At 43.8% G+C, this 16042-nt stretch overlaps 1 protein-coding gene across 1 annotated transcript in view; it reads left to right on the forward strand.

Moving 5' to 3' along the window:
* The window catches only part of EP300 (E1A binding protein p300), an 84673-nt gene that overhangs the window by 9797 nt on the left and 58834 nt on the right, over positions 1 to 16042 (forward strand). The window lies entirely within an intron of this gene.

A 16042-nucleotide genomic window follows, 5' to 3' on the forward strand; every position in this document is an offset into this window, starting at 1 on the left:
ATGGGGGCTGGGTTAGGAAAGGCTTTGAATGCCAAATTGAGGATTTTGTATTTGATCCTGGAAGTGATAGATAGGGAGCCCCTGGTGCGTGTGTCCTTTCAGAAAGTCACTTTGGTGGCTGAATGGAGGGTGATGAGGAGTGGGGCAGACCCACTAGCAGGTTATTGCATTAATCCAGGCTTGAAGCTCTAAGAGTCTGGATCAGGGGGTGGCATTGTCAGAAGGAGAGGAAGGGGGCCTGTTGGGGAGATGCTGCAAAGGTGAAATCAGCAGGCCCTGGCAACAGCTTGGGTGGATATGGGGGTGAAAGAAGAAGAGTGGTCAGCAGCTAAAAGTTCAAGAGGGGACAGAGACTGAGATCGTTGCATAGCCGCTGGACAGAAAAGGCAGTGGATTATAAAGTTATTGCTGGTTTAGCCATTAGAGATTCTAGAATTTGCATTAGAAGGGATCAGATAATCTGATGGGGAAACTGAGGCCCTGAGAAGGAAAACAGTTTGTTCAGGGTCATCCAGGTAGTGAATTGGATTAGTTTACCTGACAGGGAATCCAAGTTCTCTGTCCTGGGTACTTGTGGCATTAACCTGCCCCCAGATCTTCAGCCACAAAATGAGAAGAAAGAGGATGCCCAGATAATGGTGTGGTTTTGGCTGTTTTCACAAGATTTCAAATCAAAATACTGAGTGTAAAAACATATTAACCTCACTATCCACCATTTTAACATATTTCTTCAAAGCCCTGGCAGAGGGAGGGGCAGCCTGGTGGCAGAGTACGATGGAAGCGAAGGCAGTAACCCCCCATTCTCTCATGAAGAGCCATAGCACAGGGAGTGTCCCCCCCAGCATGAAATCACCCTGATCTTCCTCTTCCCTCCTCAACAGAAAAATTGACATGATCTTCATGTATATAAAGGGATGACATTGGGGGGGGGGGTTGGAAAGAAGATTGACCAAAGGGCCAAAACTAAATCCAACTTTCCATGTTTGTAGTCTGGTAGCCACTAAATTATTTGTATTTGAAAGAAGAAAACTACACAACCCACAGATTGAGATGGTCAGGTAGACCAGAAGCACTAACTTGTAAATCATTAAGAATTATACAATTTTAAATTGCAGAGAACAGGAAAGGAGAAAGACACATAGAAACTATTTTGAAGGGGGTGGTGCCAAAGTCAGAAAGACAGGAGTTCAAATCTTGCCTCAGACACTTAGTTGTGGCTGAGTTTAACTAACTTTCCCAGCCTCAGTTTCCTCATCTCACAGGGTTGTTGAGTAAATAAGCTATAGGTATAGCGTGCTGCAAATCTTAAAAGCACTTAGAAATGCTTGCTATTATTAAGGTGTTCATGTCAGAATATCAAGACAGCTTGGAAGGAGAATTCGTGATACAGATGATATAAAATGTGGAATAAGGAAATGGTTGGAATACATTTAATGGTTACAGATTGTGGCAACTAAAGTTACAAGTGAAGTGTAATGTATTGTATAGGAAACCCCCCACAGAACAATGGATTCCAACTTTTTAATATGATACCAGCCTGGACATTTTATGCAATTTTAGCATGAAACTGGCTGCGGGAGCCTTCTTATTATGTAGTTTCTAGAATTAAGAGATGTTAAAAAATAAAAACACACAGGCTGCTTCCATCACTCATAAATATTTATCAGATAACTAAACTCTTCTCCAAGGGTGAGAAGGAAACAAACCAAAATGGTGACTACCCTGTGAGCTCCAGTGGGCTCGAACCCTATTTCACTGCTCCAGGCCAGACACTCATTTTCCCACCATTTTCTCTTCTTTGCACAGGACCAGGAAAATTTTAGGACTCAACCAAGATAGGAAAAACAGTTCACCCATTAAACCCGAGGAGCTCCTTGGCTGAGACATTCTTGATCTTACCTACATAGGAGCATACCTTTCATGATGTCCCACCAAGTCTTTAGTAACATTTCCTTCTTTTGAACAGAAGAAAATGCATGTAGACTTATTTCTTCTGCTTGCATTCCCTATTTTTACCCTTGCCATTTTCATCTGTTCTTTTCAGATTACTAGTAAGGTAGATTAATGTTTCTTTTTTCCTTTAACATTGTAATGATAGAATGGAAGGCAACTGACAATTTCTACATTATTTAGTTGTCTGTACTTAGAATACTTAATTTGTCTAGAAAACTTCTTTATGCTTCATTATGATTTTTTAAAAAATTGAGGGAGTTAGGTTTTGCTCCATCTGTGATATACGGTAAGTATATTAAGGTAAAGTGTACCTTAGAGCGTTGATCAAATAACTTGAGTTCATACCAAGTACAAGCAAGCCCCTGTGTTTGAGTGCCTTGGTATATGTTCTAACTGGCCATCAGATCTTAAGACTAACGAGGTGAGATGCTTTAAGACTCGGTCATTGTCTTCACTGTGACTCTTCTTCTTGGATAGAGAAACTTGACCGCTCCTGGATTTATTGAGCTGATTAGATGTGGATATTCTCACCGTTAGGTAAATATACCATCAGACCCCTTCTTTCCCTTCGCATTAGAGTGTCTGTGTGTGTGTGTTTTACCTCTTGCTCTAGGTGTTTATGGCAGTCCTGTCTGCCTGGGCAGTATTTGGGAGCCGGTCCCTTGATTTCTTCACTGCGTGACTGACCCATTTTGTTTTCTCTTTAGAAATGCCCTGGATCATCTCCCTTATATGCTACTTCTTGTGTTTAGGTTGCTTAACACTGGAAATAATGGTGCAGCTTACTTATGCCCACTCTGAGTCTGTATCGCTCTTTAGGGCAGCTGCCATTTTGATTGTTCGAAAATATCCAATACTCAGAGCCATCTAGCATCGGCAGCAGAACGTTGGTGCTAAAAAGCTGTGGCTTTTAGGTTCAGCCCACTTCTCAGTTAGGTTGGTCTGGAGGGTATCCGTTCCTGGACTTTTCTATACCTCTAAAGCTTTTTCAGTTTGATAGGAACAGTTGGAGCTTGTGTATGGTCTTTGAGAATCTGACGTTACCTCTCTGCCTAGCTAAGGCTCTTTAACTGCGGAGGATTGTAACAGGTTAACAGTTTAGACAAGTTTCTTGTCTACTGCTTAAAATACAGAGAGTGAAATGTTTAAATTAACTAAGCAATTTAAGCTAGTTGAACTCAAAAATTTCTATTTTAGTTATACTCTTTAAGTTAAAAACAACTTGTTTCTTAAATTTCTAATCTCAATATCCCTCATTTGTCTTATTCTAATGATATTGGAAATTGTAAATGATTAAATACTCCCTAGAATTAGGTGCTAGTCTGGCATTGGGACCTGCAGCATTGCAATCCTAAGGTGATATTTTGAGTCAATGCTGATTTCTTCAATCAATTCTGATATTTTAGATCTATGAGCTCCTTGATAGAGGCCTGACCATGGTGATCACAACCTATCCACATATGCTTATACATGTTCTACAGGACCTCCTTCTAAAAGTGTGGGAGGCCTTAGACAATCCTGGTGGGACTGTCTAGGCTTGGCTGTAGCTCACCTTGCTGGGTTATAGGTAATTTTCAAACCTTTTATGCTGTTTCCTGGTGCTCATTTGTTTCTTGGAAATAAGCTGTAGCTTATTTATGCCTACTGGGCACCTCCTTTTTTGGGTGATCCTCTTATTCTTTGGAATCTCATACTTTTCAGACAGAGCTGCATCAGAAAGGAGAATACTGGCATTGTTGCAAGAAGTTATGACAGTCTATTCTTATCTCTTTATTTAATTCTGAACTCAGGTCCCTTTTCTTTAGTGTCTAAGATCGATGTATTGCTGGCCAGGCCAGCTCTCTGGGTTGTTCACTCACCTGGATATCTTAGTCTGAAAAAGAGACCATCATCCATTGGTTTTTCCAGTGCAGTTACCGGTGATCTTGGACTCGCCTTGCATGATTATGGGTCTATTTTAGGAGGTGTGCAATAGCAGAGCTTGGTGCAGTCAGCATGGGGATGGAGGTCTGGTGGGGAAGCCCTTTTTCCATTGGAACATGGGACCTGACAGCTTCTTTGAGTGTCCCACACTCCAGGGGAGCCTAATCTCCCTGTTTTGTGTCTCATTTGATAGTAGTAATCAGAGGGTCACTGAATGATGTTACCTTATCTCATCTGTTAAGGAATCCTTAAGGATTTTAGCTAATACTCTGAAGATACTTTAGGGCTTTTAAAGCAGCATTTTGTTGCCAGAACAAATGTGTTCTTTTGTTTTTAAATTATAGTCAAAAGAGAAACGCAGAGGTTTTTTATTTAATGTTTTTCTTCAGTTAATTGTGTAACCGTAAAGCCGTAGTCTGCTATATGTAAAATGTTATTTATGAAAACCTGCCTGTCCTTAATCCCTTTATAATATTTGAATACAAATTGTAAGCCTATGCAAGTTTGTAGTTACTGCTGTTTTCTTGATTATCTTTTTTGGGAGTTACAACCACTGTGGTTGTCATTGTCCTCTATTGAATTGTCGCATTACAGACCCCCCCCCCCCCCCCACCGTGTTTATTTGGTCTGGCTTGGCTGCTCTTCCAGGCTTTCATGCCATTTCTGCTCATGGTGGTCTGTCTAAATTGATAGCTGCCCTGTTGTACATGGAAAAAATTTGTTACAGAAGTCTCAACAAGTTGGTCTTTTGTCACTGTTGTCTTCTGGTTTTGTTCTTCGGTAACTTTTGGGGTGATGTGGGTTTAGTTGGGCCTCTCACCAAGCTCTCTTTAAGCTTGTTTTTTCCTCTCCTACTTCTTGGTGTTTAAGGAAGCAATACTGCTCATAGTCTTCCACCATTCTTCTCTTGAAGACTCTAAGCTTTGCAACAAAAGATAGAGAAAGAAGAAAAAGAGAGCAAGTAAGAAGAACAAACAAGTCAGCAAAACTAGCTGCAGCATGACTAGAATGACATTTGGTCATCTCGATGTATGCCTTTCTCAAGGACCCCACTTTTTCTCTTTTCTGGGACCAATCTTGGGTTATTATAATTGCACAGTATTCAGTCGCTGTTCTGTCACTTAGGGTTATGTGGATTTCCTGATTCTTCTTACGTCTTACATTTGATGTCAGTTCATATGCTCTTCCTGTGCTTCTCTGAATTCTTTCCATTCCTCCTGTCTCTGTGTATGGTGATATTCTGTATTATGGGAAAAGGACCATTGTTTAGCCATTCTTCATTCTGTGGACATCTGCTTTGATTACAGATCTTTGTTGACACAAAAACTACTCCTGGATATTTTATGGATAGGTCTTTTCAGCTTTTGACTTTTTGGAGCAGAGGCCTGCCAGTGGATCCCTGGGTGAGAACGTGTCAGCATTTTAGCGCCAAATTGCTTTCCAGACAACCTGTATCATTTCACTGCTGCACCAGTAGGGTCCTGTGTTAGCGTGCTTGTATTACGTCTGTAGCTTCCCATGATGAGATGCATCTTTTGTCATCTGTGAACCCCTAGGGTTGTTTTGCATTTCTCTTGTCAATAATTTGGAGCAATCTTTCATCTGGTGGCAGTCCCCTTTGAGAACTTCCTAGTCATGTCCTTTGACCACTTATCCATTGGGGAGTGATTCTTGTTCTTGTTATTGATTCTTATATTTGCATTCCCTGCATGGGCCTTGTACCGTTGACCCTTAGTGGAGATTGCCATTGTAGACCTAGTTTTCCACTTTGTTCTGCATCCCTTCTTATCTTTGTTGTGTTGAGTATTTTCAGTCAGCAATGAGCATTTATTAAGCGCCTGCCATGTGCCCAGGCACTGAGGGATACAAAGAAAGGTCAGAGACAGTCTGTATTCCATGGGAGTTCATAATCTAATGGGAGGCGGGGGACAACATGGGAAGAACCATGTATACAAATTAGATCAACAGAGAAGGCACTAGTACTAAGGAGATTGGGGAAAGGCTTCTTGCAGAAGTGGGGGAGGATTAGCTGAGAGGAGGGAGAGTGTTGGGGATGTCCAGGAGGCTGCTATCACTGGGTGGCAGGGGAGGGAGGAAGGACTCAGGGTACGGAAGATTTGTAGATTTGATCCTGGAGGCCATAGGGAGCAGTGGAATTGGTTGAACAGAAGGCTGACATGATCGAAGTTGATCTTGAGGAAGATCAAGTGGAGGTATGGACCAGCCAGGAGGCCAGTGTAGACATGGTTATCAGGACCTGGCAGTGTCAGGAGAGGAGCTTTTCAATTTCACATAATTTGTTGTTTGTGGTTGCCACTTGTTGGGTGAGAGCTCCTGACCTCTTACCCTAGAGTCATGAAAGATTATGCCTCTAGACCTCATCTGTTGGAAAGGGGAAAGGAACAGATGTTAAACTTTCTTTTCAGACATCGACATTGTTTTTTGGTTCTGATTTTTAAAATTTTGAATTTAACAAGCATCAACCAAAACGAACCCTTCCATATGCACAATGGAACACAGAGGGGTGTACATGAAATTGCAAATGTTGTTATGTCCAGCTTGCTTCTGTTATGTTTAGAGTATATTCAACAGTCATTTCAGAGCTGTCCTTTGTCTCTGCTTCCTGCTTCTGGCCTTTCTTCTGCTCTCTTCTATGCATTTTAATGGCCCTCTTTTCTTTTTGGCAGCCTTTCCTTCCCTCCAGTTAGGAAAATGAAAAGGCCAACCTCACCTTTGCAGTCATTCTGTATAGCTTCCACTTGGGCTGGGTTGTGGGAGGTGGGCACTTGGCTGTGCAGTGAGGCAGCACTGCCCATCCCTCTGCCAGATCTGAGAGGGTCTCATCAGCCTCTCTCCTATTTTCCCCGGCACTTTGCTTAGGGGTTTTGGCATAATACTTAGTGGGGAACAGGTGGGACATTTCCCAGTGAATTGTCTGTTTCTCTTTTTCAAGATCTCCTTGTCTTCATTATCAGCTAGTTAAGGGGTGGCTCTCTAGTAACTCCTCTTAGCCATATCAGCAGGTCCCAGTTTAAATCAGATGCTGCAAATAACTTAAAAATGTATGTGACAATGAAAAAAATTCTCACAACTCCCGTTCGGTCTATACAACTGCCAAAAAGGGAATCTGGTTTGTTCCTTAGGCAGTGAGGAATTCTCTGCCTAATACCAGGTTTGAAGGCAGTGCTTCACAACTCTGTGTTTAGATCATGTACAAGAAATAAATTCGTGTCCTGTTCTAGCCAGGAGATACAGGGGCTAAGATGGTTTCAGGCCCTGAAGGTGCGTAATTATGGTCATATAAGAGTAATAGGAAGGTATAAACAATAGCAAAGGGAGCAAGGCTCAGGTCAGCAAAGAGGCTCCGCTTCCCCCATTAGGCAACAAAGGACTTGAAGACTATCTTGCAGAATTTTTGCCATTGAAGCCCCTCAAATAGTGACTGATGCTGCACCTGTAAATGACATTTCCATCTGTTTCTCTTGTGGCACAGTGGAGAGTATGTTGGCCTTCTCCTTCCTTCCCTGTCAAATGAGGGTAGACTAGTGGACCTTGAAGACCCTTCCAGCTCACTGAGGAAGGGGCTCCAGGTACCTCTTGCACTAGAGAGGCTCAGTGACTTGTCTGAGGTCACGTGGTTACTAATGTCGGAAAGGTGCCGTGCTAACATCCCCCCCATACCTTCCATACTTTTGTCTTTGGCAGTTTCTCAGAAGGTTTCATACAGCACACTTTGCTGTCCCCAATAGGCCTAATAAAATTGACTTTTGAGTCTCTTCAGAACAGCTTGTCAAAGAAATGAAATTGAGTGTTTGTTACTACACTGTGTAGGGCGTTGGGCCCAGCTAGGCAAAAAGTTTAGGCAAGACAGCATTGTTTCTCTTCCAGTGATAATAGTTTGGTAGAGTATAGAAGCGTAAAGAGAATCCCTTGGATGGGATCCAATCCCTGGGGGATGCATGGGCTGGGCAGAGTTTCCCAGGAGAGGGGGCAAGGGGCATTTGTTTTAGACTCTAAAGCCTTAGAAATTCAGTAGCCTGTACCTTAGTGGGGGCAAAGAAAACCAGTTTAGGCATAGGACGTAGCCAGTGCCCAGGTATTGAGCGGGCAACTCAGGAGCCAGCCCCTTTGGGGCACTAACCAGTTGGAGATATGGCCAAGGTCATGCAGTGCATAGAGGAGAAGAGAGACCAGGCCGGAAGGAAATGGCGGGGGGATCCCATTGTAGAGATTCTGAGTTCTAGCACTAGGGAGCAAATGAAAACATTTGTAAAACAGGACAGAATAGGAAAAAGATCAGGTCTATAGGTGTGGAAAAATTAGTCAATTGGGCAGTGATGTGAAAGGGGGGATGGAGACAAGAGGAAGGCCAGTTATGGCGCTTGCTCTGTGGATAGGCGTTCATGAAAGTCTGACGATTGAGGAGGACAGGTAGGAAAAACCTGGGAGCGGGCTCAGATTTAACCAGCAGTCTCTGTGGCTGGCCTGCTGGTCCTGTGGCTACAGTGCTTGTTCCAGGAAGATTTCTAAGTCATTTGTGTAGGTCTCTCTACAAAATGTTGAAGCTTTTGGAACAAAGGGTATTTATTGTTGAGAGAGAGATTGTGGAGGAAAAAGACAAGGGTCTAAAGCCTGATTCTTAAGACATATTTTTACTCTGGTGGATCCAGGAGATCTGATCCATCATGGAGAGTCTGAGAACCAGGAGCCATCAGGCTCAAAAACCCAGGAGGAAAGAGGAAACAGTTCAGAAGTCTGGGGTGGGGGCTGTGGAGATTGACCCTGGAGAATGGGGACTACCAAGGTCTCTGAGTGAATGGGAAGTGATGGCAGATACTAGTCTTTCTACCTGAATCAACAAGGCAGAACTGTTTCTATTGAACTAGAACCTGAGTATGAGCCTGAGCTTGGGCCTGTGTGTACACACACACACACACACACACAATTTTAGAAGAGCATATTTCAGAGAGAAGAGAAGGGCTAGGTAGGGCTTGTTGGCCTAAAACTGCAAAAGGATCACAAGGCATAGGAAAAGCTCTTGAGTGTAATTCTTTAAGAGGAAGAAAAACTCTAATGAAGAAGAGAGGAGTTGACTCAAGACATCAAAGGCATGTCCAGGGAACGCAAATTTAAACAACACAAACCTGTGAACAAAGATAGACCCAAGGTAACCAAGGATGAGCACCTTAAAAGGTCTGTTCTTAGAAAAGCGGAGTCAGAATCACTTTTCCTGCTCTAATTTGCTTCTTGTCTGAATTATTTCAGCAAGCCTACTGATTGTTTCTCCTGAAGGCCTTGTCTCTCGTCTCCAATCCATCTGTTGCTAAAGTACAGACCTTACCCCTGCTCAGTGAACTCTAGCACCTTCTTCTTACATCCAGATTCAAATCCAAAGCCCTTGATTTGCCATTTCAAGTTCTTCGTGGCCTGACTCCAGCCTATTTCTCTATCCTTATACATCATACACTGCTTCCCCCTTCGCTTACTCTCTAGCCACAGTCCAGCCAAACTGGGCCTCTTGCTGTTCTTCATGCTGGCCATTCCAGCGCCTTATCTCACTCCCTTTGGACAATGGCTGTTTCCTGTGGGGATCCTCTAGAAGATGCTCTCTTCTCATTGCTCCTTTTAGAATTCCGACTTTCTGGGAAAGACCTAGGAATTGGTGCCGAGTAAAGTGAGCAGACCTAGAAGAACAATTTATATAATATTCTCCACATGATGGAGAAATACAACTTTGAAAGACATCAGAACTCTGATGAACCATGGTCTGGAAGACTGAAGACGCAATACGTCATTCATCTCCCAAATGGTGGCAGATTGAAAATGCAGAGTCCTATGTTCTTACCCGGGGCCAATGTGGGAATTTGTTTTGCTAGATTATGTATCTCAATAATGAGGGCCTTTTTCTCTGCCCCTTCCTTCTTTGTTGGGCAGGACTTGGGGTGGGAGGAGTGGAAGGGAAAGATTATAAATATATATATAGTTTTTAAACCTTTCAGCTCTAGCAGCATTTACTGCCTCCCACCAAATTTACCTTGACTTCTTGTCTATTTCTTTCTCTGCCCCCATTTTGTCTTGCCCCATACAAATGAAGTCATTTAAGGGCAGCCACTCACTGCCTCTCCTGGGGCTCTGATTATGTTGCGGGTGCTCCTTTTCTTTATAGAGTTTGCTCTTCAGTATTATAGATTAAGGACTGGGCCGTGCTGAACCTTGCTAGTGTCGATTTTGAGTCAAGAAGAGCCAGTCTCCTAACCTCGTTTAATGAACTTAACATGAGCACTTCCTTTATTCCATCCCTCCTAAACCATATAATATTCATTATTCCACCATCCAGATGTTGATACATAAGGCCAAAAAGGGGGGTAGAAGAGGAATCCTTATTCTAGTGAGCTTGCCATTTATCCTAAAATGGTATAAAAGAAATGGTTTGTGAGTATATGGAAAGAAAAATGGGAACCTCCAAAATCCAGCCTGGGTTTGTCAACAATGATATGCCAGATTAACTTCATTACTTTTTTGGACAAGACTTCTAAATAGTTGGAAGTATCATAGAAAAAAAAAAGTTATGAATTTCAGTAAATTATTTGACAGTTTTCCATGCTATCCTGATGTAAAAGGTGGAGAAATACAGACTACATAATTTAAATGGATTTGGGACTGGTCAAAGAATCAGACCCAAAGAGTAGTTAGGATTGTTGGGCAGGGGTAGGGTGAGCATGTGTCCTTAGTAAAAGGACACTCTTTCACCCTGGAATGTTTAATCAGTGACCTGAAAGTGTAGTAGAAGTAGAGACCTCGAATCCAGCTCCCTTACAGGCCTCAGCAGATTGTGGCCAACTCTGAATTTGGAGCTGTAATTAGAAGAGTTTGTTCGAAGATGGAGCTGGAACTAAGGGTCTTCTGCCTTCAGATATTTGAAGGGTTTCCTTAGTCTTTTGTGTGTTAGGACCCTTCTGGCATTCTGGTGCATGATCCCCTTCTCAGAATCAATAAAATACTTGATATTACTATGGAAACCTATTATATTGAAAAGATAGCTACATATTCAGCGGGTTCACCAGCCCTCTGCGCTAGGGTGCCCGATGGGTGAGGTTTGATTGTCTGTATTAGGGCTGTCAGGTAGACTTGGCTACTGCTACAGGAGTGGAGCATCCACATTGTCAGGATAGAAGGGATCCCTGCCATTCAGCCTAGAGATTCCCTGATGTGGCAAACTGATGGTTACTAGCAGCATGGAGAGAACAGTTCCATCAGAGTGATAAGATAGTTGGGATAGATGCCACACTGTAAGAGGTGGTATAAGTCTCAGTAAGGAAGGGGAAAGGAAAGGTGGAATAGGGTTCAGTAGAAGCACCTTTCAGGATTGTTGCATAGGTCAAGGATTCCTGCCTCAGACAGAAGTGGGAAGAGGAAAGGTAGGAGGGCCTTCCAGCTTCTGTGCAATGCCCTGCCTGATCTCCAGCCTCCAAAGGGAGGAGGAGAGAAGGGGCCTTCCAGTCTGGTCTCCTACCTTAGAGAAGGAGAGTATTAGCAGTGCTTGTGCTGCAAGTTCTTCCCCTCTTGCCTGAACTTGGGATCTAAGGCTCTGAAAGAACCCTGTTCTTAGGTCTTAATACTTTGACTATGGAAATGTTCGCTAAATGATTAACAGACTCCCACCTGGTCTCACCCTCTCTATGATCATCCAAACCATATTCCCCACCCCCTCCATCCTAATTCCTTCTTCCCACCCCCAAAGTCCCAAACAAATGTCAGTCACCTTAGACGACAAACTTGCTTTCATCTTAAATCTTCTACTTTCCTCCTTCTCCCATCATCTGGTTCTTAGTGAGATCTGACTCCCTTCTGATGTGAGTCATCAGAGTCTCCCTGGCTACCCTTTCCAGCACTGGCTGCACATTCCCACTTTGACTCATGGCCCCTTCCACCATGGCTCAGTGACCTCTTTTCCTTTGAGGACCATACAATCCACACCTACCCACCTAATCTGAATCCTGGTAGCTGTGTTCTCCAGACTTCCAGGACACTTCCTTCCTCCAATCTGGCTCTTGCCCAACTCCTGTCCTCATATTGGGAGATTTCAGCATACATACTAATGGTTCCTCAAACACTCTAACCTCCCAGTTTTCCACCCTACTCTTCCATCCCACCTTAGGCACACACAAAAGTAGTTATAACCTTCATCTTGACACCCCCCACAAATGGACCCTTCATGAAATCTAACGTTCCCTGTCTGGTCACCGACTTCTGGCTTTCTACCTCTCTGCTGTCTCTCAGACCGTCACCCTTGCACTACTTAAATTTTAAATTCCTTCTTCCTCCATCTTGACACCCCCCCCCCCCCCCCCCCCGGGAAACCAGTTCGGTTTTACATTGTCCTTCCCTTCCCTCCCTCCCTCCCCCTCCCCCCCACATATCACAAATCTTGCCCTGTTTGGATCACCTGCTCTGCTCCTCCCCCTACCTCACCCCACCCCCATTCCACTGCCAGGGCTTCTCTGGTAGAGGAAGCTGGGAAAAACCAGTCAATGAGCTGGACTAGATCCACCCTGAACCTCACTGGGCCCTCATTGCTACTACTAGGCAATCCTGTTCTACCTCCTTTAACAGCTCTGTCCCCCAGCCATTCTTCCCAGTCTTTCCATCCCTCTTCAGATCTCCCCGGGCTCCCCCTCCTCCACCCTTTCAGCTGAGGACCTCCACTCATTTTTTACTCAGCGGCTTCTCTAACCACATCATCCAGATGCTGCTCTCTTCTTCCCCAAGCCTCACATGTCTCCTTGCTAAGGCCAACCCTGCTACATGGGGAGGGGGCGGAACATGTCTGACTCTATCCTCTCTTACCCCCACCCCCACCCCCAGCCCCCATCCGTCCTCATTGTCTCCCTGGCTGCTGGTTGCTTCCCTACTGCTCCAAAGGTGCTCAGGTCTTCCTTGTCCTCAAAAAACTTTCATTTGCCCCTTCCATCCTTGTCAATTATCATCCCATGTCTCTTCTGCCTTTTGGGTCTAAATTCCTTAAGTCATGAACAGTCTAAGCAGAGGTAGTAAGAGATAGAAATTGAACAGTGAAAAGACTGGCTAGTCCGGAGTGAGGAGGGTGTTCCTGGGTTTGGCCCAGCTCTTGGCGTACAGGCAGCCACAAGCCTCAAGCCAGGGTCAGTCTCATCTGCTAACTGGGAACCCCACAGGGCTCTGGCCTGGGCTGCCTACTCCTTCTGTACTGCTTCCCCTGGTGAGCTTCTCAAATCTCCTTCTCTGCTGACCTCCAGCCTCACATCTCACACTGTTTAGTAGTTTTGGTATCCCTAGACATCTGGCTTCACTGTCACTCATGGCCACTTCCAGGTCTTCTCCCCTGCTGTCATCACTGTGTTCCATAGACATCTTAAGTCCAACATGTCAAAAACTGAACTCATTTTCCTCCAAACTGTTCCCTCTTCCAAATTCCTTTTACTCTGGACGTCACCATAGTACCCTAGACTTACAACCTGGTTGCTCTTGAAAGGGGTAGCAACAACAAAATGACATTCTCATAACGAATTTGTTGTCAAGACTTTTGCAATTTCATACAAATATGCACCCTTCTCTCTTACTGCAAGCACTCTGGTACAGGCCTCATCTCCTCAGCCCCTGGACTGTTGTAGTAACATGTAGGTGGTTCTGTCTGCCACAAGCAGCCTTCATTCAGCGCCATGCCATGCCACCTCCCCCCCCCCCTTACTAAACCCCAGTGGCTCCCCATCACCTCAAGGATCAAATATAAAATCCTCTGGTATACAAAGCCCTTCAACCCACCCCCCCCACTCTGGTTCGAAGTGACACTTGCTTCTGGGCTGTTGATAGTCCGTCTTGTGACTGGGCATTTTCACTGGCCCGTTCCTGGGCTTGGCAGTCCCAGCTACAATCCCACTTTCTACAGGAAGCCTTTCCCAGTCTTCATTAATTCTAGTGCCTTCCCTTTGTAGATTATTTCCTGTTTGTCCATAGTTTGTTTGCATGTTGTCCCCCTGTCTGTTAGATTGTGCCTCCCTTTGTATTCTCAAGTTCTTAGCACAGTGCCTGACACATCAGTAGGTGCTTAATAAATGCTTATTGAATGACAGGGATACCTCATAGAAATGGCAGCAGTGCTTGATGCTAAATTTAAGAGAAAACAAAACAGATGACCCCCTTAAATAGATTAAAACGTTGTTCCTAAAAGTATTTAGTTGTGCTTAAAGCAAAACAAACCTATGTCTGCACAGGTATAATGTTTAACATTCAGTCATCCATTTATCAAGCATGTTTAATGACTGAAGTTAGTGTGATCTCAGGGTGGGGTCAGAATTCTGTATAAGGGTCAGACTTTGACAAAAAGATTTCACCCATCGCTGATGAAAACCTTGCTTTCCAGGTCCAGACTGAATACCGTGCGCCCTGTTTGAACAATAAATACCTATCGAAACCAGGCCAATGGAGAAAAGTATTGAAACAACTAGTGGGTAAACTGACAGCCTTCAGAGCCTGCAAGGCTGCTTTCCTTACTTTTAGTCTGGATTTCTTTGCAGTCTAACTGAGAAAGGGGAAGGGGGAAACATGGATTCCTAACCAGATTTTATTAAACAGAGAAAATTGACTCTCTGAAATGAGAGAGTTTGCCTAGATCACTCTCTTCCAGCTCTGAGTTTGTGAGCTTGGGTGTGTGCCAAACCCACCCGACTTGGATCCCTACTCCTACTCTCCCACTTGGGAAGGGCCTTTCTTTCATGTAACAAACAATTGGATTTCCTGAATATTATAGTAACAAGCTCGTGTATGAGAGCAGCAATTTCAGGCCTGCCAGCTTGTGCTGATAGAATGCTTCTCTATGCTTTCCTAAATGTGGTGACTATTTGTGCAAAATAATTTTTTTTTTATCTTAAGGTTATCTACTACTTAATTTGAGATTTGAGAACCTTTGTGCACGTGGCATTGAGTGAAATGGTTGTTCTTTTTCACCAAGCAGATCTGCTTTGTAGATAGTCACAAAAGTAGGGAAGATAAGATGCCTTTCTATAATTTGTAGGACTGGATAGCCTGGGAAAACTCTTATCTGGTCCTCTCAATTATCTAGACTAGTGGTCTCCAGAGTTTTTTGTTTGGGTACCCCATCTGTGAAAAGTTTTGAACATGTACACCAGTGTTTATTTCTGTTATATACATGTACCATTGTTACATAGCACACGTTATCATGTACATCATATAGCTACCCAAGTAGAAATTACATCATTGGCTGTGTTTCTGAAATCATTTTATTCATTTTTCAATCCCATCCACTAGTTTTGCAAAAATTTCGTTGAAATTTGGTTCCATGGTCCCTCGTTGTCATTCAGTGTCTCCTAACTAATTATCATCCTCCATATCCCCTGCTTCAGTCTCCTTGCCAAGGCCAGCCTCTCCATACTCATCTTCTCCAGAAAATTGCCCCCCACCCCAATCCGCCCTTCTCACCAATTTTACCCTCCCTATGGACCTGTTCTGTGCTGCTGACAAATACACTCCTCTCCCATTCCTTACGAAGCCCCTCCTTAGTAAATCTCTCCTTTTCTCAGCCAAACCCCTTGAAAAAGGAGTATAACAAAGCGCGTGCGTGTGTGAACTTAGACCAGGATTTTAAAAACCCATTCATCACGATTCCCCAGTACATATCAACAAGTCAGACAGTCTGTGCAGTGAGCTGCCTCCCTAGCCTCCTCTTCCTCCTGACCCTTGGGGGGCTGCGCGGGCTCCGCTTGACTTGGTCATGTTGCATTTCCCTTGTTTCCTGGTTGCTGCCCCTTCATTTGTATTTTTGCTATCGCATATAAGGTTTCCCCCAGTTCTGCTCAGTTCACTTTGCATCTTCCCGTGCTTCAGAGGCATCTTTACTTACAGTGTAGCAATACTACTTTACATTCGTTTACCACAATTTGTCTAACTGTTCCCCAATGGATAGGTATTTACTTTGTTTCTGTTTCTTTAGTACTACAAAAAAAAAGTCGCAAAAAAATGTTTTGCAGTATGTGGATTATTTGGAAAATACGGATTGTTCTTGTCAGTGACTCCTGGAATAGACAGAGAGGTCTAGCAGTGACACCTCTGGGTGCAAGGATGTGAATACTTGAGTCACTTGATGTAATTTCGGATTGCTTTCCAGAATGAT

This window comes from Trichosurus vulpecula, chromosome 5 (assembly GCF_011100635.1).
Source record: "Trichosurus vulpecula isolate mTriVul1 chromosome 5, mTriVul1.pri, whole genome shotgun sequence".
NCBI classification, from domain to species: Eukaryota; Metazoa; Chordata; class Mammalia; order Diprotodontia; family Phalangeridae; genus Trichosurus; species Trichosurus vulpecula.